Source organism: Momordica charantia (assembly GCF_013281855.1).
Source record: "Momordica charantia cultivar OHB3-1 chromosome 3 unlocalized genomic scaffold, Mcharantia_2.0 BLBB01000003.1, whole genome shotgun sequence".
Classification (NCBI taxonomy): domain Eukaryota; kingdom Viridiplantae; phylum Streptophyta; class Magnoliopsida; order Cucurbitales; family Cucurbitaceae; genus Momordica; species Momordica charantia.
In genome coordinates this window covers 11,017,841-11,030,594 of record NW_028275161.1, presented here as the reverse complement: position 1 = coordinate 11,030,594, position 12,754 = coordinate 11,017,841, and the positions used below count along the sequence as shown (strand labels likewise).

The 12,754-nt window shown below is 36.9% G+C and overlaps 1 non-coding gene across 1 annotated transcript; it reads right to left on the bottom strand.

The window, feature by feature from the left end:
- Positions 1-12,377: 12,377 nt before the first annotated feature.
- LOC148212371 (small nucleolar RNA R71) lies at positions 12,378-12,484 on the bottom strand. Its single transcript, XR_015790007.1, has one exon. It is a non-coding gene; the product is annotated as a small nucleolar RNA R71 (small nucleolar RNA).
- Between the last annotated feature and the right edge of the window lie 270 nt (positions 12,485-12,754).

Sequence of the window (12,754 nt, the reverse complement as noted above, 5' to 3'; positions counted from 1 at the left end):
GGGACAATGATATAAAATAGTTCAACGTCGAAGCTTTTTATTCCTCCTCTTTTGATATGCAAGCTGGATGAAATTTTGCTAGTAACGTAGACTAATATGAATAGTTTCATGGGCTGCACATTCACAGAAGATGAGATTCATGAGGCACTAAAAGAAATGAACCATTCGAAACCTCATATACCGAACGGACTCCATCGCTTTTTTATTATAAGTACTCTAAAAAAAACTTAACAAGATAACCATTGTGCTATTCGTTTTTTCTTTTTTATTACCCAGGAGTCGGCGACCATTTGACATTTATGCCAAAAGCAAGAGGTCAATTGCTTGGTGGAGTTGCGTTCCATGTGACTTGAATGATTTTGAAAATTCCTTGAAGGGTTAACCATTGTGCTATTCCAAAATGCAAAAATCCAAAAACGATGAATGATTTTCGATCAATTAGCTTATGTAAGGTTAGTAATAAAATTATTCCTAAGGTTTTGACTAATAGGTTAAAACTAATTCTTGACTTTGTCATCTCTAAAAATCAAAGTGCTTTTTTCCCTAGTAGGCTAATAACCGATCATAATGTTGTAGTAGCTTTTCAATGTCTTCACAATATCAATGGCTCATTTGCTAAGCATCTCTTAAAAGATTGATATGGGTAAAACTTATATGATAAAGTTGAATGGAGCTTTTGTGCTACATGAGCAATAGAATGTGGTTTAATGATAGAAAATAAATTCTTAAACTTCATAAAAGATAAGGTGTACGAGATTTTCCAAGTTTGGAAGAGCCATATTTTTTCTGGAGATGGAAAGGAAATTCTAGTAAAGACAGCTTCTCAAGTTGTCCAATATATACCATCAATTACTTTAAAGTCCCTCCCAGTTGTTGCATGAGATTAGTCACCTAGCAACTAACTTCTGGAGCGGGGGAAGCTTAATAAAAAAAAGGCAATAAAGTTCATTTAATTTTAATTTTTTTTAGTACATCAGGTAGGTAGAGGTGGGGGATTGAACTCACAACCTCTTAGGTTGGAGATATATGTCACTTACCGTTGAGCTATGCTCACTTTGGCAATAAAGTTCATTTAGAAAGACATTTATGAAACCAAAAGAAATACAGGACTGGGTTTGTATGGCTCTCATCTTTTTAACAAAGCTTTGCTGGTGAAACATGCGTGGAGGATTTTGAATCGACACATTCCCTGGTAGCCAAATCTTAAAAGCAAAAATATTTCCTCATGACAATTTCCACAATGAAAATATACCAACATGACCTTCCCATACAACAAAGAATTTTCTGTTCTGGCGATGGAACTTTTGGCAATAAACTAAATTTCGTCGCAATAAGTTACTTTTGGCGACGAAAAATAATTTTCGTTGCCAAAAGTACCTTATATTTTCGTCGCCAAAAGTACCTTATTGCGACGAGTTGAAATTCATCGCCAAAAGTTTTGAATAATTTGAAATTTTTTATTCAAAACTTATGGTAACAAATTTCAAATTTCGTCGCCAAATGTTTTGATAAAAGAGTGGGAATTTCAACACCTAATTTTTTTTGTTGAAACTTAAGGCAATGAAATTTAGAGGTTTTCGAAATGAATTTTTATTTCGTTGCCATAGACCACGATTTCATTTAGCCCTATTCATTTTCCTTCCATTTGTGTGTTTTTCCTTCCTCCCTCTCCGTACCTCCACGTTGCCCCCCTCCTTTGCCTGCCATCACCACTCCCTCTCCCTCCCTCCCTCCGCTCTTTTGCCCTCCCTTCGTTCTTCACCCTTTTCCTACCTTCCTCACTCTCTTCGTTGGCTGTGGACGTGTCCTCTCTCTGGCACATTCTCTCATCGGTCGAGACTCCTCTTCTTCTTCTTATGAGGATGTAATCTGAGCCTCTCAATAGGCTGTCACTGCTATGTTGTCACCACTGCGTCTCTGTGCGTATCTCTCTGGTGGTTTTCTAGGTAAAATTCCAATTTTTTTCTCTCTATGGAGCTCTATATTGTTAGAGACTCAAAATTAAATTACTGTTATTTTTAAACAAGTTTTCATTTTGTAATTCAATAAATACTTTTATGTAAGCTGTTTGACTATTTTATCTTGTACTCTTTAGTTCTGTTTGTTTGATATCTCTTATTCGTTTTCTTCTTATGTGAAGATACAATAATTGGTTAATAGATTTTTGTATTGAGAATTTGATTTTCTATGTTGTTTGTGCTTTAGTTTTTAGTTTTGATAAATTATTTAGGAACGCCTTAGGCATGTGCTAAGTTTCCTAAAGAGAGTTATTATATTGATTATTTGGGTGATTTTATACAGAGAAATGTTAAAGTGTGTCTATTTTAGCTCTTAAACATCATCAATAATTTTAGAAATTGAATTTCGAGCTAAAGTATCATGTCTTCATTGCTTTGACTAAAAATTGTGCTAAACTCTCGTATTTTTGGCTTAATTGTGCATGTTTGGCAGGAGAAGACAATGCATGAAGAAAGCGCTGAGCCTAGAAAAGAGTAGATGAAGCATATTCAAGGTAGGGCAGAAGAAAGCTGGAGCGAAGAATCGCTGGAGCATGGATTTACAGTGCAGTAACTGTCCTAGACACAAGAAAATTACCATGCCTGTATAATCTCCAGCTGGGTGCTGTAAAGTTGGGACCCGATATAAAAGAGACATTCTAACCTAGCCGCCACACACAGATCCCAAGAGAGCACATTTTTTAGTGTTGGAAAACACAAGGAAGAAGAATCTCACCATTTTCAGAGGAAAGCTGACGACAGAGGAGGATATTCGGCTGCTGCTGCGAGCTGTCATCTCCATCTTCGGTTTTCTTCTCTTTTCTCAAAATGGGTTGTAAAATTTCTTTACCCATTATGTTTTCTTCTTCCTCCATGAGCTAAACCCCACTTTAGGGGAGATTTACGTGCTGTAACTGACGAACAACCGAAACTTTACCTGATTTCATTTGTTATTAAATAGAGTTGTGTTTATTTCTTGAATCTTACTGAATATTGTTGGTCACTCTGTTTTATATTCTAGCATCTGTTGACTCGGGAGGGCTTACGGGTAGCTGACTTGCTTTATTTGTGATTAGCTACTTTTTTCTAGTAGGGTCGTGGATACTCGGGAATGAGGTCCCCTAATCATGCTTAGAACTTGTGTTTATTGCTTGGATATTTTAGCAACGAGAGTTTTAGATATTCATGTTTGGGTGTCTCGGAAGGGAAACATGTCGAGTTGAGCATTAATGAATAATTTCCTGCTAGAGTAAAGGTTGAGATTCAGTGAAAGCATGTTATATCTCCCCTGTTCTTCCATACCTATTTACTCCCCATTTTTATTATTCTGTGCTATAGATTCTTTCTATTGTCAACATTTTAAAGCGTGTTCGCTATTGGGATCGTTTATTGTTTGTTTATGATATCTTTCTTTACTTTCAACACAATCATCTATATTTTATTATTTTTGTACTTTTGGTATCCTCAAGCATAGTTTAGAATATTTTCCGAAGTCTATGTGGATTCGACCTCGTTTCGTACTATAATCGACAGATATAGTGTACACTTGTACGTATATCCAACACGGTTGTGTGGACACAATATGTTTGTCATCTTTTAGAAACGCTTTCTATTCTTGGAGGTCTTAAAATTCTTTTAGGCAGTTTAAACTAGTTTTGTCCATAAAATTCTAGTTTTGAAAGGCATTATGAGTTAGTCAATTAGATACATTCAATTGCCTTTAGTTAAGTTTTAGCTAGTTTGATGCACAAACTGACAGTTTAAAAGGATTTATGAGTGAGTCAAATACATTTAGTTCCCTTTATCCAAGTTTTAGCTAGTTTGGTGCACATTTTAGGCTGGCTTGAGATCAATTAGGAGTACTATAACAAGCTTATTTACATTTAATTTGCTCTAGAGTAATGATTATGAACATAAACTATACCATGCATTAAATTTTTGTCTTGTAACTTTTTATCTATAATTGCTAATAGTTTGTCCATGTTTTTTAACTAGATTTGTTTTGATCGTACAATGGCAAACACATAAGTCCCTTGTAACTAGGTATGGATGGTTTATTTAATGTCATAAAACCACATTGAAACTTATTGGATTTTGCATGTTTGGTTGTATGATGCATCTCATTATCTAGAATTTATTAGTTGCTTCTTGGTTGAGTGTCATTGGTTTGTTTGGAATTATATGACTATCTACCGGTTGTGATCGCTATAATAAATATAAATAGTTAGTTTGGACAAGTATTCTTAGGGAGAGGGAGTTGGCTATCACAGGTGTAAGATGGAGGATTGGGGATGGAAACTCAAACTCAACAGATGTATATACTGACCAATGGATTCTAAAGGAGAGAACTTTTTAAATCATTTTTTTACTTGGACCCCTAACCAATAGAGAAGTGAGTAGCTTGATTAACAAAGGTAGACATACACAAAAATTGAAGAGTTATTTTCCACCAAGGATGTTCCTATAATTTTAAGTATCTGTTTGGGTATTCTTGCAACATGAAACAATTTTTTTGGCATTATAATAGGCAGGGTCGTAGCAAAAATTTACTTTCTACAAGTGCACGGGTGAAGTTTAAATAAATAGTAAGTAAATACCAATGATATCATGTAGATTGAGTTTCTAGTTCACTCGAGTACCATGGAGACTGAAGCTCAAATTTTATTTAGAGAATCAAAGATACTATAAAGAAACAATCACGAAAATCAATTGAAATAAAAACAAGCAAGTAAAAATATCAATGAGAAAAGGGTCCTAGGAAATTTATTTCACAAATTGAATTTACAAGTAGATAAATTAAATATGCCAAGACTGAATGAGCAATTAATCTAATATAATTCAAGAAATAACCATAATTGTCCCTCTCGAGTAGAGTTAATTATCCTTGTTAATTATGAAACCAATATCTTTATTTAATTTCATTAACAAGCAAAGTGTTACAAGAGTGAAAACAAGCAAAAGGTGGCTTGGCAAATTCGGCCAAAGTCATAGGCACATGGAGACAACATGGGATCAAAGTGTGACAAGGGCGACTTATTCAAGCTAAGTTACACAATGCAATGGGTATGTGTAGTGCATGTTGCAGGCACTAGGCATAGAAGGGCGTTCAACAAAGCCTAACAGCACATAGCTGGATGTGCGCGCATAGGTGGAGCGCGCATGCATAGGAGACATAGGTGGCAGGCAGAGTCAACTGCACGTAGGTGGCAGGTGGAGGTCGACAAGCGCGTGCACAGTTGAGTGTGGCATGCCAGGCACATGCATGAGGTGTGCGCCCAAGCAGGCATACGCGTGCGTAGACAGGTGCAGGCATGTGCGGAAACGTGCGGGGCTATGGGCGGACAATGCACAAAACAAACTCTTGGGTCTTTGAGCATGCTAAATAAAAGCACCCACGTGAAGAATTCAATAAGCCACGAACTAAGAAGGGACTTAGTCATCCTTTATATTTGGTCAACTTCCGTTAAGAATAGGTCAAATAGACTACTATTAGGATGGTGGTTGAGAAACTTGGGAAGTGAACTTCTTAAACTTGAGGAAGTGAACTTGTTAAATTTAGTGGGTTTGTAGCAATGTAGAAGGGTAGACGTATACCCTTTAAAAGGGTAGATAGATACCCTATAAAAGGGAGACATTGAGGAGTGTTCGCGCATCCCACCTCATCCCACACAAGTGTATTTCTTACTTGTAAGTAAAATAGACAAATGTAGGAAAATTGGAGGTGTTGCCCCATAAGCATTGTGTCGTGTTTATCGTGCTTTACTCATATTCACTTCTCTATTGTGTTCCCTATCTGGGCAAGGAAGAAAAGGCTGAACTAAGGTGGAGTCCTTAGGCCGCACATAATGAAAAATTCTTAATTAGATTGAAATAGAGATCTTAAGTTGTTTTTTTTTTTTTTTTATCAACTTGTAAAGCAATTTCAAATCTCTCAATCTTTAAATCACTTTAGTCATGTGTTCAATTCGAATCTAAATCACATTCCTCGAGCGTAAGATTTAAATTTAAATACAGTTAATATGTGATCAAGAAATTAAAGGTATTAAATAGATAAATACATTAATAGATTAACCACAAATAAATCAAGGCAAAATTAATTAACCAACTCATAGAATCCAATGGCTACATCAATCTCTAAGACAATGAATTTCGCTACTCATATCTAGATTAACACAACAAAATCCAAATCATGTTCCATAACAAAACTAGAAAAATCAAGGAAAAGGAGAAAAAGTAATGTTTTTGTGTCGATTAATCATCTCCAAGCCAATCTTCACGATCCTGAGCCTTGAAAACCTTTCACTCAGTTCTTTGATACTCTTATTGCCTCTATTATCAAATTATGCAGTGTTCTCTCTTGCAGAACTGTGTCATCCTTCCCAAGGTGGCGTCTAGAAACCCTATATTCAACAAAGAAGTCTTGCGCTACATTCATAAGTAAGATATACTGTTTCAAAATCCTTTAGCTTTTTTCTTCTTAGAGAGCAGCTCTTTCATCAATTTAATATAATTGAGCATATGCTTGAATGCATATGCAAATGGAAGATTAATATGAAGTGTCTTAAAAATGTAAAAAAATTTAGCATATTGAAAGTCAAGCCTAGGGTAAATTAACAAGAAAAATAAGAAAAGTAGAACTAGTATACTTTGTAGCCTCATTTGTAGGTGCTGCTGCCTTTTCAACTTTCTCGAGGCATCCTTTCTCCCTAGCAATGATTTCTAGATCCTCAATTACTTTCTTTTCTTGATCCTATAATTGATCTTGAGGGAAGCCGAAATAGATTTGTCAGTTGCCAGGCACCGTAAAAGTCGGTGCTATAAATTGTTTAGCAGATCTCAATGACAAGTTTTATATAAGTTCTCAAAAAAAAAAAAAAATACAAAAAGATCGAATATCTTACATTTTAGATCTGGTGAACTCCACGAGATTTTACCAACTATTCTCGATCTACAATGAATTGATCGGCCTATCATAATTGATGAAAATCTATCAGAAGAAAAAGAGCAGATGCTTCTAAATGTGTTGAAAGCATATCAGAGAGCGATTGGTTGGACTATTGCTGATATAAGGGAATGAGCCCCAACTTTTGCATGCACAAAGTTGTCTGAAAGAGGCCAGAAGGAATTCAATAGAACTCCAATAAAGGCTAAACCATGCAATGAAGGAGGTTGTCAAAAAAGAAATAATTAAGTGGTTGAATGTAGAAATTATTTATCCTATTTCTGACAGTGATTGGGTAAGTCCTATGCAGTGCGTGCCCAAGAAAGGGGGTATGACTGTTGTGGAAAATGTAAAGAATGAGTTGATTCCCACAAGAATAGTAACAAGATGGAGAATCTGTATGGACTACGAAAAGCACAACAAGGCCAAAAAAAAAGACCACTCTCCCTCCCTTTCATTGATCAAATGTTGGATAGACTAGCAAGGCAAGAGTATTACTATTTTTTGGACGGTTATAGTAGGTATAACCAGATTACAATTGCTCCTCAAAATCAACAGAAAACAACATTCACATGTCCTTACGAGACATTTGCTTTCAAGAGAATGCCTTTTGGGCTTTGTAATGCCCCAGCAACCTTTCAAAGGTGTAGAATGGCCATATTCTCTAATTTGGTAGAGTCGGTTGTGGAAGAATTCATGGACGTCTTCTCAGCATTCGGCAAATCATTCACAGAATGTCTGGAGAATCTGAAAAAAAGTATTGCAAAGATGTGAATACACAAATATGGTCTTAAATTGAGAGAAATGTCATTTCATGGTAGAAGAAGATATTGTGCTAGGGCATGAAGTTCTAAAGAAGGGTAGGCAAAGTAAAAATTGAAGTAATTGAGAAGTTACCCCACCAGTGAATGTTAAGGGCATTCGCAGTTTCATAGGGCATGCGGGTTTCTACAGAAGATTTGATCCTCTTTGTTCTTTACTTGAAAAATGATAAGGAATTTAACTTCACATTTGATTGCTTGCAGACATTCAATATTTTTAAATATGCCTTGACTTACTATCATCACGGCACCAGATTGGACACAACCATTCGAATTGATGTGTGATGCTAGCGATTATGCTATGGGAGCAGTCCTTTCTCAACGCAAAGGGAAGATGGTGCATCCAAACTATTACGCTAGCAAAACTTTATTTGAAGTGGAGATAGTTTGGTCCTTTCATAATCTCACATGTTTTCCCACATGAGGTTGTTCGAGTCACAAGAGGCTGATTCTGAAAGGGAGTTTATAGTGAACAGTCAAAGGCGGAAGCATTACTGGGGAGAAGATTTGGTGAGAGAAGCTGGAGCTCACCAATTTGCTCCAGAATGACCCTCAACATTCAGGAATAAATGGAGCAGGGCACAATTGTTTTATTTCCCTAATTGCTAAATCATTTATTTATTTGCTTCCATTTTCTTTAGTTAGTTATTTTTTTTTGGCAAAGGTAAAGTAAAATATATTAAATAAGAAAGAACAAATCACAAATAACAAATGAGGTTGGGATTTGCTTTGATTGATGACGAGCGCATGGATCAGAAGGCAACAAGTAGGTGTGGGCATTTAAGGTATGTTGGGAATTTAAAGGAGCAACGACTGAAAAATAAAATTGTCGGTGTTGAAGGGGCTACGGGAAGGTCACTCCTCAAGGCGTTTGTTTCCTACTCTCCATTTTGCTTACGCCATAAGCAAATGTGTGGCTGTACTACGTTAAGAGTGGAGTTATGTCAATAACATATGACTCATATATTACAAAAGAGAGAGTGCTGCTTTTTTCTTGCTTATTGAAGGGCCAATCAATTGATATAGGGCAAATAATCCACCCGAGATAGCCCAGTGCACCTCCAAAAAGTATGGCTGATTGTTCTTCCCAAGTTTAATCACCATGCTATGTTTATGGAAATACGTTCCAGTATTTGATGACGAGGAGCTCATAAAGGAGAAGCTGGTGATTAACAAGTCTACGTTGGAGCATCTAATACTCATAGATCATTCAGATCTCTACCTACTGGTGCCATCAACGAAATGACGATCCTATTAGCGAAGGTCCTGAAGTAGTTATTGCGTTATGGAGGAAGCCCAGGCAGCCTTTCCGTCTCGGGCAAAGAAGATAGAGGATGATATTTTGGCTATGCTACATCACCTTAAAGAAGGAAGCTGTATCGACATCAACCGCTATACATGCTCGATCGAAGAATCTACTGGAGCATTCCAGTAGCTCTGAGGAGGAAGATTAACTCACAATTGATTCCTTAGAGGAGGAAGAGAGCTCAAAGAGTAGCTCCGTCTGGTTACAAAAAGGAAGTCTCTATCCTTTTTGACCCTTAGATTGACCCCCTCCCACTTTGTTGTTATCTTTAGTTTAGTTAGTTTTTTTTTTCCTTCCTTCCTTCAATATGTTATCCCCCACCCCCTATTTAAACAAATATAGAGTGCTAGTCTTGTGTAGCAAGTGTCTGATTTTTGCCTTTAACTTTCCAAGTAGTATGAATGATAGGGCGTATGTAGTCGCACCATACCTGTCTAGGCTGGAGCATTTATTTGCGAGTAGTCTTAATTTTGTTCGGCCTCTAGTTTATGTTTGATTTTCTATGCACCAACATCTTTCTCGTAGTACTAATCACAAACCACACTGATTTTGGAGATGATTTTCAATGGCCACCTATCCGAGACCGACCTTTACTTTTATCTTGTTATTATCACCCCTTATAATTCAACATTCACCACCCCGAGGAACTAAACCTTCTCTTAGCGAACATTCATAAAGTTTTCTTTTCTCGCTATAAGTTTGGGGATATGACTGGAGCTTTACATCTCTTGTCTTTAGCTGCATTGAGGATAATGCAATCTTCTAAGTTTACGGGTATGAGTGTTCATTTTCTATAATAGCTTTCGATAGCTAACTGTTGTACAAGTATGAATCTTTGTAATCTTGTAATTTAGCCATAAAAAAAAGAAAAAGAAGAAGAAAGGGCTAGTAGCCCGTATTCATTAGTTAAAGAGACAGCAGGATTAAGAAAGGCTAGTAGCCCATAGTTGAAGAAGCCCAAGTCAGTGTTATAAAGGCTAAAGGTCTAGGCAAGTGAAGGGGGGGTTTGAGAAAGGAATCTCTTGGAGAAGTGTGTTTGTGAATTAGGAAGTAGAAAGAAATGGTTCAGGGCAGAACATAGCTTTTTCTAGAGTAAGAAAAAGAGTTAAGATGTTTCCCTTAGTGCTCTAACCGAAGCATTCTTTTAGGTTTATGTAAGTACTAGCAATTTTTATAAAAGAAGAATGTATGGGCATGAGTCTGGATGCTTGTTCGCAAGCTGTAGAGTTTATCTTTTTATTGGAGGGTTGTAATGCATGCTCTTGCTTGGGGACAAGCAACATTTTAAGTTTGGGGGGGGTGTGATAACTCTCCCAAAGAGAGAAACATGAGTAATTATTTGGGTAATTTCTTCTGAATTATTGTAGTTGTGTGTCTGATTTAGTTCATGGGACTAAGAAATTGATGTAGGATTTGAAGAGCGAGCCTTAACCTTTTAATTTGATGTTTTGGCATAAGTTTCTGCTTATTTCTCCTTTATCGGTTCTTTTGTGTAGAAATAAAGGCTGAAGGAATGAGTCAAGAAAAGAGCACATGATCCATAGGAGAAGTGGGGAAGCATTCTTATGTCAAAGCATGAAGTCGCATGGGTTCACAGTGCAATAATTATCCCACACGGAAATTTTACCATGCCCACACACTTTCTAGTTGGGTACCAAAAAATTAGAGCTCGATATAAAAGGAAAATGAGGACCCAACCGTCACAGACAGATCCCAGGAGAGCAATATTTCTTACGCGTAACTAAAGACAAGGAAGGGAATCACACGTTTTTGGGAAGAAGTTGACAATAGAAGGAAGAAGCTGTCGACTTCATGTTGCTGTCGACTTTTCAGGCTGCGTTTTTGTTTTCTTCTTAAAAATGAGTTGCTTCTTTTACTTACCCATTTCGTTTTCCTCCTCCCTTATGAATTAAACCCCATTTTAGGGGAGATTTCATTGACAAGTTTTACTCTATTTGATTTTGTTTGCTGTTAAATAGAGTTGTGCATATTGTTTCATCTTGTTGAACATTTTTGTCCACTTTATTTAGTTAGCTAGCTTCTATATGATCCTAAGTGCTATGGTTAGTGTGATTTGCTCTATTTGAGGATTAGCTACTTTTCTCTAGTAGGTTCGTTGATGCTTAGGAATGAGGTCCCTAGCCATGCTTAAAACTCGTTTTTATTGCTTGGACATCTAGCGACGAGAGTTTTGGGTATTCTTGTTTGGGTGTCTTGGAAGGGAACCATGTTGAGTTGAGCAGTAGTAGCAAAGTTATGCTAGAGTGTAGGCTGAAAGTGAGTGAAAGTAGGGAATCTCCCTCATCTTAACCCATATCTGTTAACCCTTATTCTGTTTTCTATGTAAGAGATTTTCTTGTTCCAGCATTCCTTGGTTGTGTGTATTTCTTGGAGTCATTTACTGTATTTGTATGTGTTACTTTGTTTACAGTTTTTAGCATTAATTATCTCTATTTTATTTTCTTGCACATTAGGTATTTGTGAACATAATCTTAAAATTTACGTTAAGTCCCTGTGGATTCGACCTTGTTCGTACCACAACTTGTGAATATAGTGTACACTTGCACTGGTATACCTTGGTTGTGAGCACGCAACAAATTTTTTGTGCCGTTGTCGGGGAGTTTGTTGTTTTATTTCAAGTCACAGTGTTTAAGAATATGGAGCTCAAAGAGTTTTCTCTTTCTTACATTTAGGATTTGGTTGTAGATGCATGAACGACTTTGAAGCTTGGAGTATCTAATTGATCACGAAATAGAGCAGACTTTCCATATAAACCGAAGAGAATAGTGAAGGAACTAAACTACAGCAAACATGAATCCACCTAACCCACTGAATCGACCGAATGTAAGAATATAGGAAATAGTAGATGGGAATCCTTATGCTGCTATCCCTAAAGCAACAACACCCCTTTACAATGTTGTACTACTAGCAGACGATACAGACAGGGAGATCAGAGCATATGTAGCTCTAGCATTTTACAATTTTAATCGAGTTATCACGGAGCCTGAAATTGACGCTGAGAGATATGAGTTGAAACCGATGATGTTTCAAATACTGCAGACAGCGTGGGGCAATTCCATGGTCCTGCCTTTGAGGATCCACACTCACATCTGAAATTCTTTATGGGCATTTGTGACTCGTTCAAGGTTCAAAGATGTAGTAAAGAGGTGTTGCGACTGAAGTTAATCCCTTATTCGCTTAGAGATGAAGCACGACCTTGGTTGGAATTTCTGCCTTCCGAGTCCATTACAAATTGGAACGATTTTATTAAGAAATGTCTCATGAGATACTTCCCACCAAGAAGGAATGCCAAATATAGAAGTGAAATTAACAACTTTCAACAATTTCCTGGGGAGTCTGTCAGCAAGTCTTGGGAGCGCTTTAAGAGGTTGTTAAAGAAATGTCCTCATCATGGAATTTCGAGATGCATCCGATTGAAAAATGTTATAATGGGTTGAATGATGCCAAAAGGTCAGTTATTGATGCATTAGCCAATGGAGCACTTCTGGCCAAACCCTATGCTGAAGCATTCAATATTTTACAATGAATATCACAAACAACCACCAGTGGTCTGACCCGCGAGCTAATCAAGGAAAAGGTGCTAAGGGATTGAGTGATGCTGACTCATATTCTGCACTAAACTCCAAAATAGAGAACCTAACGAATTTAGTGATGAGAATCATGACAC